This window comes from Rana temporaria, chromosome 5 (assembly GCF_905171775.1).
Source record: "Rana temporaria chromosome 5, aRanTem1.1, whole genome shotgun sequence".
NCBI lineage: Eukaryota > Metazoa > Chordata > Amphibia > Anura > Ranidae > Rana > Rana temporaria.
Window position 1 is genome coordinate 72,867,177 of NC_053493.1, and position 17,628 is coordinate 72,884,804.

A 17,628-nucleotide genomic window follows, 5' to 3' on the forward strand; every position below is an offset into this window, starting at 1 on the left:
CAACTTACAGGAGCAAGTGCTGTATTCCCCAAACACTTGCTCCGTAGTTTGGGGCAGCATAGTGTAAATGGCCCGGCGTATCCCCGCGTAATTCCAAGGGGGCGGCTTGTATTTAAATTAAGCACGCCCCCGTGGCGTTTGAACTGCGCATGCGCCGGGCTTAAAATAGCCCAGTGCGCATGCTCCAGTTCTCGACGGAAAACGTCAATGACGCCGACGTGTGTGTCATTGACGTAAGGTCGTATTCAAGAACGACTTAGTAAAATGACGTACCCGACAGGAAAAGACGACGCGGACCCGACGCCATACTTAACATGGCATACGTGGGACTGGCGTAAGGTTACCCCTCATATAGCAGGGGTAACCTTACGCTTACGCAAACGACGTAAGCGACGGTTACGCAACGCGATTTCGTTCGGGAATCGGCGTATCAGGCTCATTTGCATAAACACATGAGACCTGAACGTAAACGCCATCTAGCGGCCGGCGGCGAATTACATTTAGGATCCGACAGTGTAAGTGACTTACACATGTCGGATCCTAGCCTAAATCCGGCGTATCTTGTTTTGTGAATACAAAACAATGATACGCCGGCGGGACATTTGATTTACGCCGGTGTATCAGTAGATACACCGCCGTAACTTGTTTGAGAATATGGCCCAGAGTCTAAGAACTCTGCACTTGCTATATCCACAGGGGGGTAATTTGCCTTGTACAATGTTTTACTTGGAAAATCATTTGCGTGTGTAGTATGACTGAAGCAGCTAGAGTACCATTAGTCAAACATCTTCCACCTGTTAGCGGTTGTTTGTAGTTCAGGTCAAGTTGATTGGGGCCGTGTTTGCAGTAATAGAGTATGATGTTTGAATCACATTATTAATGACGTGACATACAGTTCTACAAGGGGAATTATGGTTTACTTAGGAGCCACAGTTGAGGACATGTTACATCAAGCTCTCATTGAAATGTGAAAGTGATTATTGTCATGTTTGCATGGTAATTTACTTTGTCAACTGTCATATCATTGTAATAGTGTAGATAGGTATATAATGTATTCAGAAATGTATGTTACCTTGTCTCTTGAGACACTTGAAAAGCTCTTATTGGGGTTAACTCTTTATGCTGGCTTATGTGCTGCAGAAAATCTGCAAGAACTAAGAGCGTGCCAGGACTACTAAATAAAGCCGCCTTGTTTCTTCAGATTTTTGCACTTTATTTAATATCTTTTCTGCTTAGCTTTTTCTAATTTTCAAACTTCTTGCCAGAGCGGAGTATCTTACAGAAATACTTATAATTTTCCACTCATTTTTTACATCCAATGCAAAGAAAAACTCCAAAATGCTGTTGTCTAGTGATTTTTTTTTTTACTTTTCAGTAATTCTCTAATAATAGTCAGGGATTATTTACACATAAATGTGTAAAAAATGTGCAAAAGCTTAACCACTTCTGCCCCGGACCATTTGGCTGCCAAACAGTTCACCCTGTTGGCAAATGACCGGGCCACTTTTTGCGTTTCGCCACTGTGTCGCTTTAACTGACAATTGCGTGGTCATGTGACGTGGCTCCCAAACAAAATTGACGTCCCTTTTTCCCCACAAATAGTGGTATTTGATCACCTCTGCGGTTTTTATTTTTTGCGCTATAAACAAAAATAGAGCGACAATTTTGAAAAGAAAACAATATTTTTAACTTTTTGCTATAATAAATATCCCCAATTTTTTTTTCAAAAAAGCTAATTTTTTCTCAGTTTAGGCCGATACATATTCTACATATTTTCGAGAAAAAAAAATTCAATAAGCGTATATTGACTACAAAATAGGGGTAGTTTATGGCAATTCTTTTTTTTTACTTGTTTTGGGCGGCGATCTGTGATTTTTTTCGTGACTGCGACATTATGGCGGACACATCGGACACTTTTGACACTAATTTGGGACCATTCACATTTATGCAGCGATCAGTGCTATACATATGCACTGATTACTGTACAAATTTGATTGGCAGTGAAGGGGTTAATCACTAGGGGGCGGGAAAGGGGTTAAGTGTGTCCTAGGGAATGATTCTAACTGTTAGGGGGCGTGGCTTACTGTGACACATCACTGATCGCTGCTCCCGATGAGAGGGAGCAGACGGTCAGTGCTGTGTCCCCAGGCACAACAGGGAGATGTTTACAAAGACATTCCCCCTGTTCAGCCGTTCCGTGACCTGTTCGCAGGACACCGGTGGACATTGAGTCCGCGGGTCGTGCGGGCACAGTCATGGAGACCGCGGCGGGCGCACGCCCACTAGGGGGCAGGATTCAAAGCAATGTATATATACGTTGCTTTGCCTGCCCGTGCCATTCTGCCAACGTAAATCTGCGTGAGGCAGTCGGCAAGTGGTTAATCTGGCCACATCCGTTATAATTTGATTGCATAACCCCTGCACAGTCTTGCAGTTTAAGGGCCCAACTAAACAACCAGTCTAGTTATACCCAATCAGGCAAGCCCTAACACTACATAGTTGTTAAATCTAAAGATTGTACAGTCAAATTGTCATGTGTTTGGTCAGTTTAAAGGTGATTTCCATTCTCCAGCTATACATTCAGTCTAGCACAGTTTTACAGGCTCTTCTCCTGTACTGAAACTGCTTACACGCACTGCAGTGAACACAATACATTTCTAGTGGAAATTGCTTACCTTCATCAGTTTGAAATAAATTGACACAGTAATAAAAATAGTAGTGTTCCAATGGCAAACACTCTTTTGCATGCTATTATTTTGTAGTCTTTACTAAAAATATGACCGAAAATATATTTTTCTGTCTTCTTTCCACTTATATTTACTCTTGATTTTGTATTTGAGCTCAGACAGACTGCTTGTGTCTTTAGTTTAACAAAGGCTGATCTATAACTCTAAATACAACGGGCCAGATCCACGTACCTCTGCGTAAATATAAGCGGGCGTAGCGTATCTCAGATACACTACGCTGTCGTAACTTAGTGCGGAGGTTCCTTATCCACAAAGAATTTGCGCCGTAAGTTACGGCGGCGTAGTGTAAATGTGTCGGCGTAAGGGAGCAGAATTCAAATGACAAAGATGTGGGCATGTTTTATGATAATTCAACTTGACCCCACGTAAATGACGTTTTTTTTGAACGGCGCATGTGCCGTCTGTGGGGGTATCCCAGTGCGCATGCTCAAAATCACGTCGCAAATAGTCAATGCTTTTGACGTAAACGTAATTTACGCAAAGCCCTATTCGCGAACGTTTTACGCAAACGGCGTAAACAACGGAAAATTCAACGCTGGCCCGACGTCCATACTTAACATTGCGTACGCCTCATAGACCCAGGGGTAACGTTACGCCGAAAAAAGCCTTACGTAAATGACGTAAAAAAATGCGCCGGCCGGACGTACGTTCTGAGAATCGGTGTATCTAGCTAATTTGCATACTCTACGCGGAAATCAACGGAAGCGCCACCTAGCGGCCAGCGTAAATATGCACCTAAGATCCGACGGTGTACTAAGACGTACGTCAGTCGGATCTAGCCCCCATTCAGGCGTATCTTGTTTTGTGGATACAAAACAAAGATACGCCGGAGCATCCTAGAAGTTACGCGGCGTATCAATAGATACGCCAACGTAACTTCTTTGTGGATCTGGCCCAACAGTTTAGTGGTTTTCACCAAGGGGGCTTTAAGTGGGCCACAGGTGAAAACATGTAACAGGGCTGCTTTGGCACATGCTGTATGCTGATTTTGACATTACATTGCAAGATTCGCTCATTGAACTACAGAGCGATATAGAAGCCCTAGGAATTGGAAAACTGGTATTATGCCGCGTACAGACGGTCGTTTTTTGTGATGAAAAAAAACGACGTTTTTGAAAACGTCATTTAAAATGACCGTGTGTGGGGAAAACGTCGTTTTATGTCTTCTGAAAAACGACAAAAAAAAAATTCGAACATGCTCGAATTTTTTGTGTCATTTTTCAAAACGTCGTTTTTTGTGTCAATGAAAATGATAGTGTGTGGGCAAAACGACGTTTCAAAACGACGTTTTTAAACCCGCGCATGCTCAGAAGCAAGTTATGAAGCTAGCTTCAATGGAAAAGAGTGCCGTCGTACGTGCTGAACGTAACCACGCTTTGCTAGAGCATTTTAAAAAACGATGGTGTGTAGGCAACGTCGTTTTTGAAAATGAAGTTTCAAAAACGTCGTTTTATTTCATGATTCGAAACGTCGTTTTTTTTTCATCACAAAAAACGACCGTCTGTACGCGGCATAAGCATTAGTTAAACAACAACATTTTCAGAATGTTTTCACAGATTTGGGAGAAGGGAAAGGGTTTCATGACATTTCTTATGTCACACTTGGTACAATCAGATTTCAGTCGGCTGGGTTATTTGTTAACACAAACGTATAATCACCTGAACATGATAAATACAAGTGATCTATGCTGCTGACCATTTACTGCAGTGGAACCGGACATAAATAAATTGCATCTGTTTTCCAAGCCCAAGGGACATATCAATCAATTCATGATTTGCATTACGAGCAAAACTTTTGAAGTGATTATGTATTGTAAACAGCATTACTGAATTATAATAATTAAAAACATATACTGTAAATACTGTTACAGGGAACAGCCAAGGTTGGAAAGGGACCAAGGGCTAAAAATAGTTAAAAATCCTGGTCTACTTGACAGAAAAACCCAATAATCTTAAACCAAAGTTGCTAATAGTGTTGTGTGCACTCTAGCTGGTTTCATGACCCACTTGCCTATAAAGGCTTTCTGATACTCATCTGGAGATATCTATGCCCTAAAGGGGTTGTAAAGGGATTTTTTTTTCATAATAAGCATCCTTCACCTGCAGACATTCCTCTTTTCACTTCCTCATTGTTCGTTTTTGCTCAGAAGTTGCTCTATTTCTTCTTTGTTCTGTTCACTTCCTGCTTGTCTGATTGTTACTCACCACCGTGAAGGGAGGCTTTACCGCGGTGGTCAGTGATGTGCTCGCCCCCTCCTGGGAACTACATCTGTGCGGCAGGACGCTCTCTACCTGTTAGAGACTTCAAGGAGGTGTGAATTACTGGGCGTGCCGCAATGCATACTGGGAAATTTAGTTCTTACATGAACGAGCGCCGCAAACCAGAAAGTGAATGAGAGAACAGAAACTAGAACGCCGGAGGTGATATAGATGAAGGAATTTAAAAGGTATTTTCTCGTTTTTTAACAGAATCATTACACTATTCTGTCTGTCTACCTTGCAGACATTAATTTTAGCCAAAAAAGTGTTTTCCTTTACAACTCCTTTAAGTGTCTGACTTTGCACCTTGAAATGGCTTTAATAAACCTTTCAGGGCTTTATGCTTGTGATTTGATCCAACTAACCCTACTCTCACCATTTTTATAGAAATTAATGAAGAATTCAGGATTGCTTCTACTAAGGCATTTTGTGTACGTGCTGGGGGGGGGGGGGGGGGGTAAACCAAGAACCCTAGAGGGGGACTCTCCTGGTACTTTAACAGGTTGGCAGGAATTCAAACCTTGTAGAATTACAATTTATAACCTGAATATAAATGGTTGCTTCAAGTCTTTTTTTTCACAGAAATAAAGTTTTGTCTTGCGATACATCTCCTACAATCACATCCTGTTTGTCTTTCTCTGACTTTCTTCTAGTTGAGTAAACATATTAGTTTTTGTTTTTCTGAAAAACCTAACTTTTTCTTCACCCGAAATGTGATAACATTTAAGAGATGAAGAAAAAGCCAAAAGCTTAGATAGCCTGTCATGCTCTGCTTCAGACTGTTAACATCGTGAAAACAGCATGCATTCTGGGGGAGTTAATCTTAGCTTATTCTGATTAAAAGGAAGTGAAGCATTTTAAGTGGATGGCAGAAGATGGGAACATTGGGACATCACTGACATTTGATAGCCTAAGATTTTAGCCACTGTTGACAGCTGGGGTTTAAGGGAAAATGCTACAGAATGAAGAATGTTTTTCCAACTCAAAAAACACCCTTCTGTTTAAATGTAAAAAACTGTTGTAAAAGTCCTGTGATTTAGTTTTGAAATATCTCCCCATTATCTGAACTTAGGTATTGTCCCTAAAACCCTGGTCATTGATTTGAGTTGCATATCATGTAGCCCAAATAAACATAGCACTTTATTTTCAATTACTTAGATGTGCTTGATCGGATGGCTGCTTAGACCTGACTTGTAAAGTATGGTTGATAAACTGGCCTTAGGGCTGCATTTAAAGTGCCTGTAATTCGAAAAAAAAAATCTTAAATTTGGATAGAGTAGGAGAAGTCAAGAGAGGAGATTTGAGAGATTTCCATTCACTTTCTGTCTCGGAGACAAAACAGGAAGTAAGAGGAGAATTCCTTAAAATTAAGGGATATTCCCTCTTAGTTGTTACCAAAACAGATTTCCACATTAGAAGATGTTCCTCTTCCTGTGACAACTCAAAGGCTTTGAATTTCCTATTACTTACTGTAATAGAGACAATGGTCACTAGAATATAAACCGGGGGGTGAATCATCCAAGGGGGAGACATCAATAAAAAAAAAAAAAAAGCATTGGCATGAGATTTCTCTCTGGTGTTTAATATAACATCCACCCACTGATGAAGTGTTAGATGAGCATGAAACAAGTTGAGTTGTTGCATGCAAGTCCTGTTTTAAAAGTCCACAATAAAAACTATTTATTATTATTAATAATAATAATAATAATAATAATAATAATAATAATAATAATAATAATAATAATAAAAATAATAATAATAATAATATTTTAATTATAAATAATAAAGTGCCCCTTGCTTCTTCATGTTTCATATCTGTTTCCAGGTAAAGATTTATTATTAATATTATAATTTTATTTTAAGTTTTAAATGTGGGGAAGAGCTAAAATTTCTGTCAGGTTTTTACTTCTGTCTGTGATCTCATTGGTAAAATTTTCCCCCACTTCCTTTCCCTGTGACTCCCGTGCAAGAAACAGTGTGTGTGGTTCTCAATGAGGAAGGGAGGAATAGGCACAGACAGCAATTAATGTATGTCTAAAGCTAGTTTGCCATGTCCATTCATAGGCTGCAAGCAACAGGGCTGTACACTGCACGTGTGCCTCCCGTGCACACTTAAACACTGGGATTGGATGCACACAGGCTAAACACCTCCTATGCAAGTAAATTTAGTTCTGTCTGACAGGAGACCTTATTTTTATCTGCTGCAGCTAAGTAACGCATACAGGTCTTGTCCTTCTGCCACCCTGGGACTGGACAGTGAAGAAGAAGCGGAAGTCTGATGAGTCTGTCGCTCTGTTTTCTCTCCTCCTATCAGCATATATTTTACATAGTTACATAGTTAGTTTGGTTGAAAAAAGATACAAGAGACAAAAACAAAGAAGTATCGCTCCGAGGGTAAAGCATTAAAACTTGTAGTACGTAAACGAAGTAAAAGGTAAATTTATTGCACTTTCAAAAAAAATAAACATAAACTGCTAATAATGAAAACTTCCAGGGTGGTATACCCACATATACGGCTGACAGGTTTTAGTGCTCAACTTTGTGTATGTCTGAAAAAAAATACATGTCCATCTAGTTCAACCAATAAAAGGGGGGGGGGGGAATTATACAATCCTTTATGCACAATCCTACACCCAGATTTGATCCAGAGGAGGGCAAAAAAAATCAGCAAAGCTCTAATGAGCGAGGAGGGGGAAAAACAGAGAGCTGTGACTGACAGTCTACAGCTCTCTGCTCACGAAGCTCTGAAAACCGAGTGATCAGCGGTGTTCGATTGCTGGGTTCTCAGTGCAGAGGCGCCAGGGCTCAGATTCAGCATCGGAATGATGCTGCATCCACCTAGGTGAGTATGAATCTGAAAAAAAAAAACGAAAAAAACGTTACTTCTCTTTTAAATCTATTTTCCTCCAGAAGTAAAGATTGCCCCTTGTCCTCTGTGATGACCTTAAAGTGAATAACTCAACACCAAGTTTACTATATGGACCACTTATGTTGATCATATTCCCCCTTAATCTCCTCTTCTAAAGAGAGAATAAATGTAGTTCCTCTAATATTTCCTTATAGCTGCCTCTTATCAGTTTGGTTTTTCTCTGCACTTTCTCCAGTTCCCTGATATCCTTTTTGTGAACTTTTTGTTAGCATATAAGCAGTGCAGCACAACTGACTGGCTCCTTGCACTGCCCTTTCCTCCCCCAGTCTTTGCTCTGCTGTATAGGGGATTGCAATGGACTGACACAAAGTCAAATTAAAGTGCTTATCCTGCTTGCATTAAAAAATGCATTCAATTATATTTTGAATTATATAATACAGTGCTGCATTAATGTTTGAACTTTAGTGATCTCATAAAAAAAGGGTTAAATGCTCATTTAGGGCCAGATTCACAGAAAAAGTACGCCGGAGTATCTGCTGATACTCCGGCGTACTTTCAAATTTGCCACGTCGTATCTTTATTTGTAATTCACAAACAAAGATACGACGGCATTTGGCTAAGATCGGACAGGCGTACGGCTTCGTACGCCTTCGGATCTTAGGATGCAATACTTCGGCGACCGCTGGGTGGAGTTCGCGTTGTTTTCCACGTCGGGTATGCAAATTAGCTGATTACCGCGATCCACGAAGGTACGCGCGTTCGTCGCATTCTCTTACGTCGTAGCTAGTCGGCTTTTTTCTGTCGTAAAGTTGTGATTGCTATTTAGGTGGTGTAATATTAGACAGCCCATGTTAAAGTATGGCCGTCGTTCCCGTGTCGAATTTCAATTTTTTTTTGCGTAAGTCGTCCGGGAATACGAAAGTACGTAACGCACGTCGCCGTTCAAAAGATTACGTCGGGTGACGTCATTTCGCGCAAAGCACGGTGGGAAATTTTAAAACGGAGCATGCGCAGTACGTTCGGCGCGGGAACGCGCCTAATTTAAATGGTACACGCCCCATTTGAATTAGGCGGGCTTGCGCCGGACGGCTTTAGGCTACGCCGCCGCAAGTTTACAGGCAAGTGCTTTGTGAATCAAGCACTTACGCTGAAAACTTGCGGCGGTGTAACGTAAACGGGATACATTACGCCGCCATAATTCTACATGAATCTGGCCCTTAGTTTTTTGGGGGGCTAAAGTAAAAAAAATGTACTGTATTTCTTGCTTTTTGCTCCTGCTCCCCAACAGTAGGTGCGCTACTGGATTGTGAGTTCTACAATGCAGGACCACTGATTCTGAATGGTATGTTATGACGATTACAGGGAGGTGGTCACAGGAATGGTGAGTATAGTCAACTTTGCGGAACTGGTTGTCCAGCAGGGGGGAAGCCTGAAAGCAAAAAAAAAAAAGGGAAAGCATTCCTCTGCTTTACACTACCCTATAATAAACCCTTCATTTCTGGAGTAGGGGTGGAGCCACGAAATACTCTTTTTTATAAGGCTGAACGCAGTTCCGCTTTCCGCATTGTTGGCATAGATGCTTATAAAGCAAATTGCGTACAAATGTGAATACGTATTAAGTGATCAGTTCTCTCGTTTCTGGAAAAAAAGTAATGGCTGCAGATTAAGAGGAACTGATCTTTATTTTTGCCACTTCACATTCATCTATAAAGTCATCATTGTAGCTGCCTGGTCATGTAGATAGCCTTGTTCAGCTAAGTGGAGCCATACTGTGAGCTCAGCCTACTAGGTTGTTCAGGTGTCGATTGACAAGTGTTAGGAGGCAGATTATGGTTAAAGGAGTGTTCCAGTCATTTTTTATGTTTATTAAAAGTCAGCCGCTACAAAAAGTGTAGCTGCTGGCTTTTAATAAACATACACTCACCTGCTCCATGTTCAAGCGACGCGCCGGTCCCGGGGGCTCCGCTCCTCTCCCCCCTCTCCGGCCGGCATCTTCATTCCAAGTGTGGGCACCCGGCCGTGACAGCTTTCGGCTTCACGGCCGGGCACCCACTGCGCATGCGCGAGCGTCACTGCGCATGCGCGAGCGGCGCTGGACCATTCAATTGGACAGGCGATCGCCTTTTGGGTGGAACTCTGCTTTAACCATGTTGTCAGATTTCAGGTCTATGAAATCTTCCACCTAAAAAGTTTTTTACCACTTCAATATCACCCCCTTCCTGCCCTGACCAATTTTCAGCTTTCAGTGCTGTCACCCTTTGAATGACAATTGCCCGGTCATGCAACTCTGTACCCAAACTACATTTTTATCGGAATTTCCGGCAACAAATGTTCGATGTGAGCTTTTGGTCGGATATTCCGACAACAATTGTTTGAGAGCTGGTTCTCAATTTTTCCGACAACACAAATTCTGATCGTTTGTATGCAATTCCGACGCACAAAAATCCTACGCATGCTCAAAATCAATTTGGCGAATGCTCGGAATCATTGAACTTAATTTCTCTTGGCTCGGCGTAGTGTTGTACGTCACCGCGTTCTTGACGTTCTTGACGTTTGGAATTCCAGACAACATTTGTGTGACCGCGTGTATGCAAGACAAGTTTGAGCCAACATTCCGTCAGAAAAAAAATCCATGGTTTTTTTGTCGGAAATTCCAATCGTGTGTACACGGCATTAGTTTTTTTTCTTTGTTTATGTTATAAAATGTTGTAAATAAGTAATTTTTCTCCTACCCTGATGTGCACTGATGAGGCTGCACTGACATGAGGCACTAATAGGCAGCACTGATAGGTGGCACTGATGGACACTTAGGCCCCGTACACACGACCGAACATGTCTGCTGAAACTGGTCTGCAGACCAGTTTCAGCGGACATATTCGGTCGTCTGTACGTCCGACCGGACAATTTTCCGGCGGATCGGACAGGTTTCCAGCGGACAAATGTTTCTTAGCATGCTAAGAAACATGTCCGCTGGAAGCCTGTCCGTCGGACATGTTCGGTTGTCTGTACGACTCACCGGACATGTCCGCTCGGCCGAAAGCCCTCGCATGCGTCGAAGTGATGCGTGGAAGCATTGACCTTCCAGGGCCGCGCACGTCGCCGCGTCATCGTCGCGGCGACGGCGCGGCCACGTCACCGCGTATCGTGTCCGCGCGGATTTCTGTTTGATGGTGTGTACAACCATCAGACAGAAATCTCCGAGCGGACATGTCCGATGAAAACGGTCCGGCGTGTACGAGGCCTTAGAGGTGGCACTGATGTGCAGCCTTTATGGGCACTCAATGGCGGCAATGATGGGCACTGATGTGCACTGATGGGCGGCACTGATGAGGAGGCATATACAGGCATCACTGATGGACACTGATTGGCATTACAGATGGGCATTGATTGGTCTCACTGATGGGCACTGATTGGCATCACTGGGGGCACTGGCATGCTTTGCTAATGGGGTTGCAATGATAATCATTGCACTGATTATCAGTGCAGATCCGCCCTGTCAGAAAAGCCGATTATCCTCTCTCCTCTAATCGGACACTGTCATGTGAATAGAGGAATGCCGATAACCAGTACTTCCATCGACAGACCGCACCACCGATCCCCATGCTGTGCGCCCCTCGAAGGGTGCGCACGAGCAGTTTGTTTTGAAGTACGATGTCCAGTCAGAAAGGGAAAACCACCGCTTGACCATCATTTTGCTATTGGCTGGGTCAGGCCCGGATTTTCTCCCTTTGCTGCCCCAAGGCCAGTTCCTTAAATGCCGCCCCCGGCTGCGCAGTACAGGGGGGACATTATCCGGGGGGGGGGGGTGCTGCTGTCCTCTCACCATCCAAGGGACAGGGGGGAACTCCCGATATGAAAGTAAAAGTGTCCTCTCCTCTCAGCTGCAGTGCTGCCCCTGCACCCACTGCCGCCCCAAGGCCTGGCCTTGTTGGCCTTGTCTGGAATCCGGCCCTGGGCTGGGTGGGAAGTGCTTAAACCGCTCTAATATGACAAGCAATTTTAAATGCTCTCCAAATACCTTGCATAATCATAACCAAAGAAGTAGTATAATTCATAAACACAAATGACACAACTGCCCTGCAACATTTCCAAACATTAGATACCTGAGGTATTATATAGCGAGTGTGCAATAATAAGTACACAAACTGTTATTTATAAGCATCATTTTCTTGACTTACAATTTCTTAAACCTCAAGTATCAATTATTTGCTGTACATACATTAGTTAATCTGTGCAAAGAGAAGCGGATGGCTGCCTTTTGAAGTAAAATAATATTGTCTGCAACGTTTCATTTCCTTAACAAAAGCAATACAGCTGCAGATAGGCAGACTTCTAAATTCTGAACCCGGTAACTGATACATTTTTGACTGCGTTCCATAATCATCATTATGATCTCGCTGTATGTATATTGCAGCAGTATTATTATTCACTGTAGGTTCATGACCTAACTAGCAAATATTGAAATACCATTACCGTTGAAATAATGGCAAGCTGTAAATTCCTATGTATGTCATATTCAGAAAAGGTTATTATCACAATGTTTGCTGCTATATCTTGAATACAGATACTGTATATTGAACCACATTGTAAAGACTATGTGGGTAGATACACTTGTATGTTTTCTCAAGATCTGTACCTCTAGTGCTAAACAGTGACGGTTCTACGGCTTGAAGATTAATATTAAAAGAAAAAAAATGTTTTAATTTAAAGCGGAGTTCCAACCACAATTAGCATTTTTTAAATGTATGTCCTTTCATCCTGCGTTTTTATAATATAAATCCGGTCACTTAGGCCCGGATTCTCAGAGGACTTACGACAGCGCAGCGCCATGTACGCTGTCGTAAGTCCTAATCCGAGCCGTCGTATCTATGCGCCTGATTCATAGAATCAGTTATGCATAGATATCCATTACGCCGTCGGATCGTAACTGCAATTTTCCGCTGGCCGCTAGGGGCGTGTAAGCTGATTTACGCGTCTAAATATGTAAATTAGCTAGATACGAACGTACGCGCGGCCGACGCAGTAAATTTACGCCGTTTACGTTAGGCTTTTCCCGGCGTAATGTTGCCCCTGCTATATGGTGGCATAAGTGCGGCGCAACAATGTTAAGTATGGCCGTCGTTCCCGCGTCGAAATTTGAAAAAGTTACGTTGTTTGCGTAAGTCGTCCGTGAATGGGGCTGGACGTCATTTATGCTCACGTCGAAACCAATGACGTCCTTGCGGCGTACTTTGGAGCAATGCACACTGGGAAATTCCACGGACGGCGCATGCGCCGTTCGGGAAAAAAGTCAATCACGTCGGGTCACAGTAGATTTACATAAAACACGGCCTCCTGATCCAAATTTGAATTAGGCGGTCTTACGCTGGCCGATTTACGCAAGTCTCAAAATCTCCTCCAGATACTGAAAGCCAACTACAAGTCCAAAGGAGAAAGGAGATTCGCGGTCCAAGGGCCTAGACTATGGAACGCTTTACCAACCAGCATTCGGTTGGAGGAGAACCACTTGGCGTTCAGGAGAAAGATCAAGACTCATCTCTTTTGATACCAAAGGAGACAGGAACAACAAGCGCCCAGAGGTGATTAAGTTTGCATGTGTTGCGCTATATAAGTTTTCATTCATTCAGCAAGTGCTTTGAGAATACAGCACTTGCCCGTCTAAGTTGCGGAGGCGTAACGTAAATAGGATACGTTACGCCCGGGCAAAGATACGCAAATGTACCTGAATCTGGCCCTTACTATTTTACAATCCGCCGCCGATCCGCATAGATATTCAAAAAAGATAGTTTATAAAACTATGTCTACACCGTTGTCATTTTGCTTGTGGGCATTGTGAAGCCTATAAGCCCTTACTTCCTGGAAGTCTTGGATGGGGAGTGATAATTGGGCAGCGCACTGCATCCTGGGAAATTATGACACACATTTCCCAGGAGCATTAGAGGGAGATGATGTCAGAATCCTAGGTGGTTTCAAAGGCAAATTTCGTGGGACCGCATAGCAATGATGAGTAAAAAAAAAAAATCTTTTTTTTTTTTTTACTTTTTTTACATCTAATGAGCACAATAATGAAAAAAAAAATTGGGATGGAAACTCCACTTTAACCAGCTAGTAGAATTGAACTCAAAAAGTGAATATTTGCTATGTTACGTGACACATTTAGAAATGCTAATAGTACCTAAGCAGTATTATTAAAGTGCACCTTTTGTCTTGAATTCCTCCTGAAAATAACAGCTCACTTCCTGCTGATACCATGGTGGTATAAGTGTGCCTTGGCACTTCTGTGCCTACAGCCTCATAGATGTATATCAGAAGTGTGAGATCTAAGGCACTGTTTCCTCTGACTGCCAATCCCTGAATATTTTGAGTGAGATGTGATGGTGCCACTAGTATGTTGATACTGTTCTCCTTGCTGAAATCTTTGAAATGAAGAAGCAAAGCCCTGACTACCAAGATGGCTGCCCCCTATATAGAAATGCAGTGTAGAACAAGGCATGGGAGCCAAAAATGCAGAACGAACAGTTGCAGGCAGGCTACAGGCAACAATGGTGATTGGTTCCTTTTCTCCCTGCGTGCCTTTTTTGGGACACAGGGCTAATGCATGTATTCATATGCCATACACACGATCTCCACCTTGTCCAATCATTGAGGGCATGCAAACAGTTCTCTGAATGTTGCCCATGCTACGTGAGCCACCCCCTGTGTTCACTATGCAGGAACAACAAGCGCCCAGAGGCGATTAAGTTTGCATGTGTTGCGCTATATAAGTTTTCATTCATTCAGCAAGTGCTTTGAGAATACAGCACTTGCCCGTCTAAGTTGCGGAGGCGTAACGTAAATAGGATACGTTACGCCCGGGCAAAGATACGCAAATGTACCTGAATCTGGCCCTTACTATTTTACAATCCGCCGCCGATCCGCATAGATATTCAAAAAAGATAGTTTATAAAACTATGTCTACACCGTTGTCATTTTGCTTGTGGGCATTGTGAAGCCTATAAGCCCTTACTTCCTGGAAGTCTTGGATGGGGAGTGATAATTGGGCAGCGCACTGCATCCTGGGAAATTATGACACACATTTCCCAGGAGCATTAGAGGGAGATGATGTCAGAATCCTAGGTGGTTTCAAAGGCAAATTTCGTGGGACCGCATAGCAATGATGAGTAAAAAAAAAATCTTTTTTTTTTTTTTACTTTTTTTACATCTAATGAGCACAATAATGAAAAAAAAAATTGGGATGGAAACTCCACTTTAACCAGCTAGTAGAATTGAACTCAAAAAGTGAATATTTGCTATGTTACGTGACACATTTAGAAATGCTAATAGTACCTAAGCAGTATCATTAAAGTGCACCTTTTGTCTTGAATTCCTCCTGAAAATAACAGCTCACTTCCTGCTGATACCATGGTGGTATAAGTGTGCCTTGGCACTTCTGTGCCTACAGCCTCATAGATGTATATCAGAAGTGTGAGATCTAAGGCACTGTTTCCTCTGACTGCCAATCCCTGAATATTTTGAGTGAGATGTGATGGTGCCACTAGTATGTTGATACTGTTCTCCTTGCTGAAATCTTTGAAATGAAGAAGCAAAGCCCTGACTACCAAGATGGCTGCCCCCTATATAGAAATGCAGTGTAGAACAAGGCATGGGAGCCAAAAATGCAGAACGAACAGTTGCAGGCAGGCTACAGGCAACAATGGTGATTGGTTCCTTTTCTCCCTGCGTGCCTTTTTTGGGACACAGGGCTAATGCATGTATTCATTAGTGTTGAGCAGAATATGCCATATTCGATTTCGCGATATATCTCGAATATATATTCGAATATTCGAGATATATTCGCTAAATTCGAATATTCGTGATATTTTATCGAAATTAATTGAATGCGATTTTTCGCTATTGCGAATGCGAAAATAATTGCGATTTTTTAATAACTGCGGTAGGAGCGCTCTGATTGGCTTAGAATATTCGTGATATTTTATCGAAATATCGCAACATGCGAATGCGATATTTATTGCGCAATTTCGAGATATGCTGGAGGAGCGCTCTGATTGGCTCAGAATATTCGTGATATTTTATCGAAATATCGCAACATGCGAATGCGATATTTATTGCGCAATTTCGAGATATGCTGGAGGAGCGCTCTGATTGGCTCAGAATATTCGTGATATTTTATCGAAATATCGCAACATGCGAATGCGATATTTATTGCGCAATTTCGAGATATGCTGGAGGAGCGCTCTGATTGGCTCAGAATATTCCTGATATTTTATCGAAATATCGCAACATGCGAATGCGAAATTTATTGCAGATATTTCGAAAACTGCTGTAGCAGCACTCTGAAATCGAATATGTATGATATTTTAACCAAAATACATATTGCGATTGCGATTTTTCGATCGCGCATGCGCAATTGCGCGAACAACACGCGACCATTTCCTGGAGCCTTGCCAGTTTCCCAATATTACAGCAACATGGTGGGAAGCAATTTCTCAAAGTCTGAGGAAAAGTTGCTGATTTGTGTAAGTATTTTGACCACTGTTATTTCATCATCTTCAACTGCATTTAAGTCTAGTTTAAAAGTTAGTATATATGATCAGATATTAGTATTTAACCAAAAATGTGTCTCCTGCTTTTACAAAACTACAAGTCCCAGCATGCCTGGACAGCTGCAGACACCCTGGTTGGCAAATGTGTATTTAGGCACTTTTCCTTGTTATTTAGCATAATGAATTTAAAATTTTTTTGGACATAGGACGTATGCGAACGTCCTGACTTCAGTGTCCTCAAGGCCCAAGGACGTTCGAATACATATTGCCCTTTAGATGTTGCAGAACTACAACTTCCAGCATGCCTGGGAATGCTGGCACTTCTAGTATTGTAAGTTCTGCAGGCCCACATTTTTCAGGCCTTTATGCACGGGTCTCTAAACTGTGGCACCCTAGATGCAGCAAAAGTAAAAATCTTAGCATGCACTGAAAGACCGTGGCTGATGGGAGTAGTAGTTTTGCAACAGCTGGAGGTGGACTGGTCTTGAAACCCAGAGTTAGGTAACAAACCCGTAGTGTTTTGCAACCATTCTGCCTCCAGCTGGTTATTTTCTGTTGAAAAGCCTGTGGCGTGCAAAACACAACCCAAAAACTCCACCCGGTGCAAGGAAAAATTTGCACACACCTAAAGAGTGACATCACAAAAAACTGCGACGGTTGCATACGTCAGTGGTCCTCCGAAAAGGTCCCGTCTCTGACCCCCCGGGGCGTTAGGCTCCTAGGCTCCTGACAGGGAAAAGAGTTACTGTGGTCCATACAGCCGAAGCCATATGGACCCATCTCGGTCCAAGCAGCGCAATCAACACGCGAACAACACGCGACCATTTCCTGGAGCCTTGCCAGTTTCCAACTTATGATCGCAGCGCAATCACACAGCAACATGGTTGGAAGCAATTTCACTAAGTCTGAGGAAAAGTTGCTGATTTGTGTAAGTATTTTGACCACTGTTATTTCATCATCTTCAACTGCATTTAAGTCTAGTTTAAAAGTTAGTATATATGATCAGATATTAGTATTTAACCAAAAATGTGTCTCCTGCTTTTACAAAACTACAAGTCCCAGCCCAGCCCAGCATTTAAGTCTAGTTTAAAAGTTAGTATATATGATCATATATTAGTATTTCACAAAAAATGTGTCTCCTGCTTTTACAAAACTACAAGTCCCAGCATGCCTGGACAGCTGCAGACACCCTGGTTGGCAAATGTGTATAT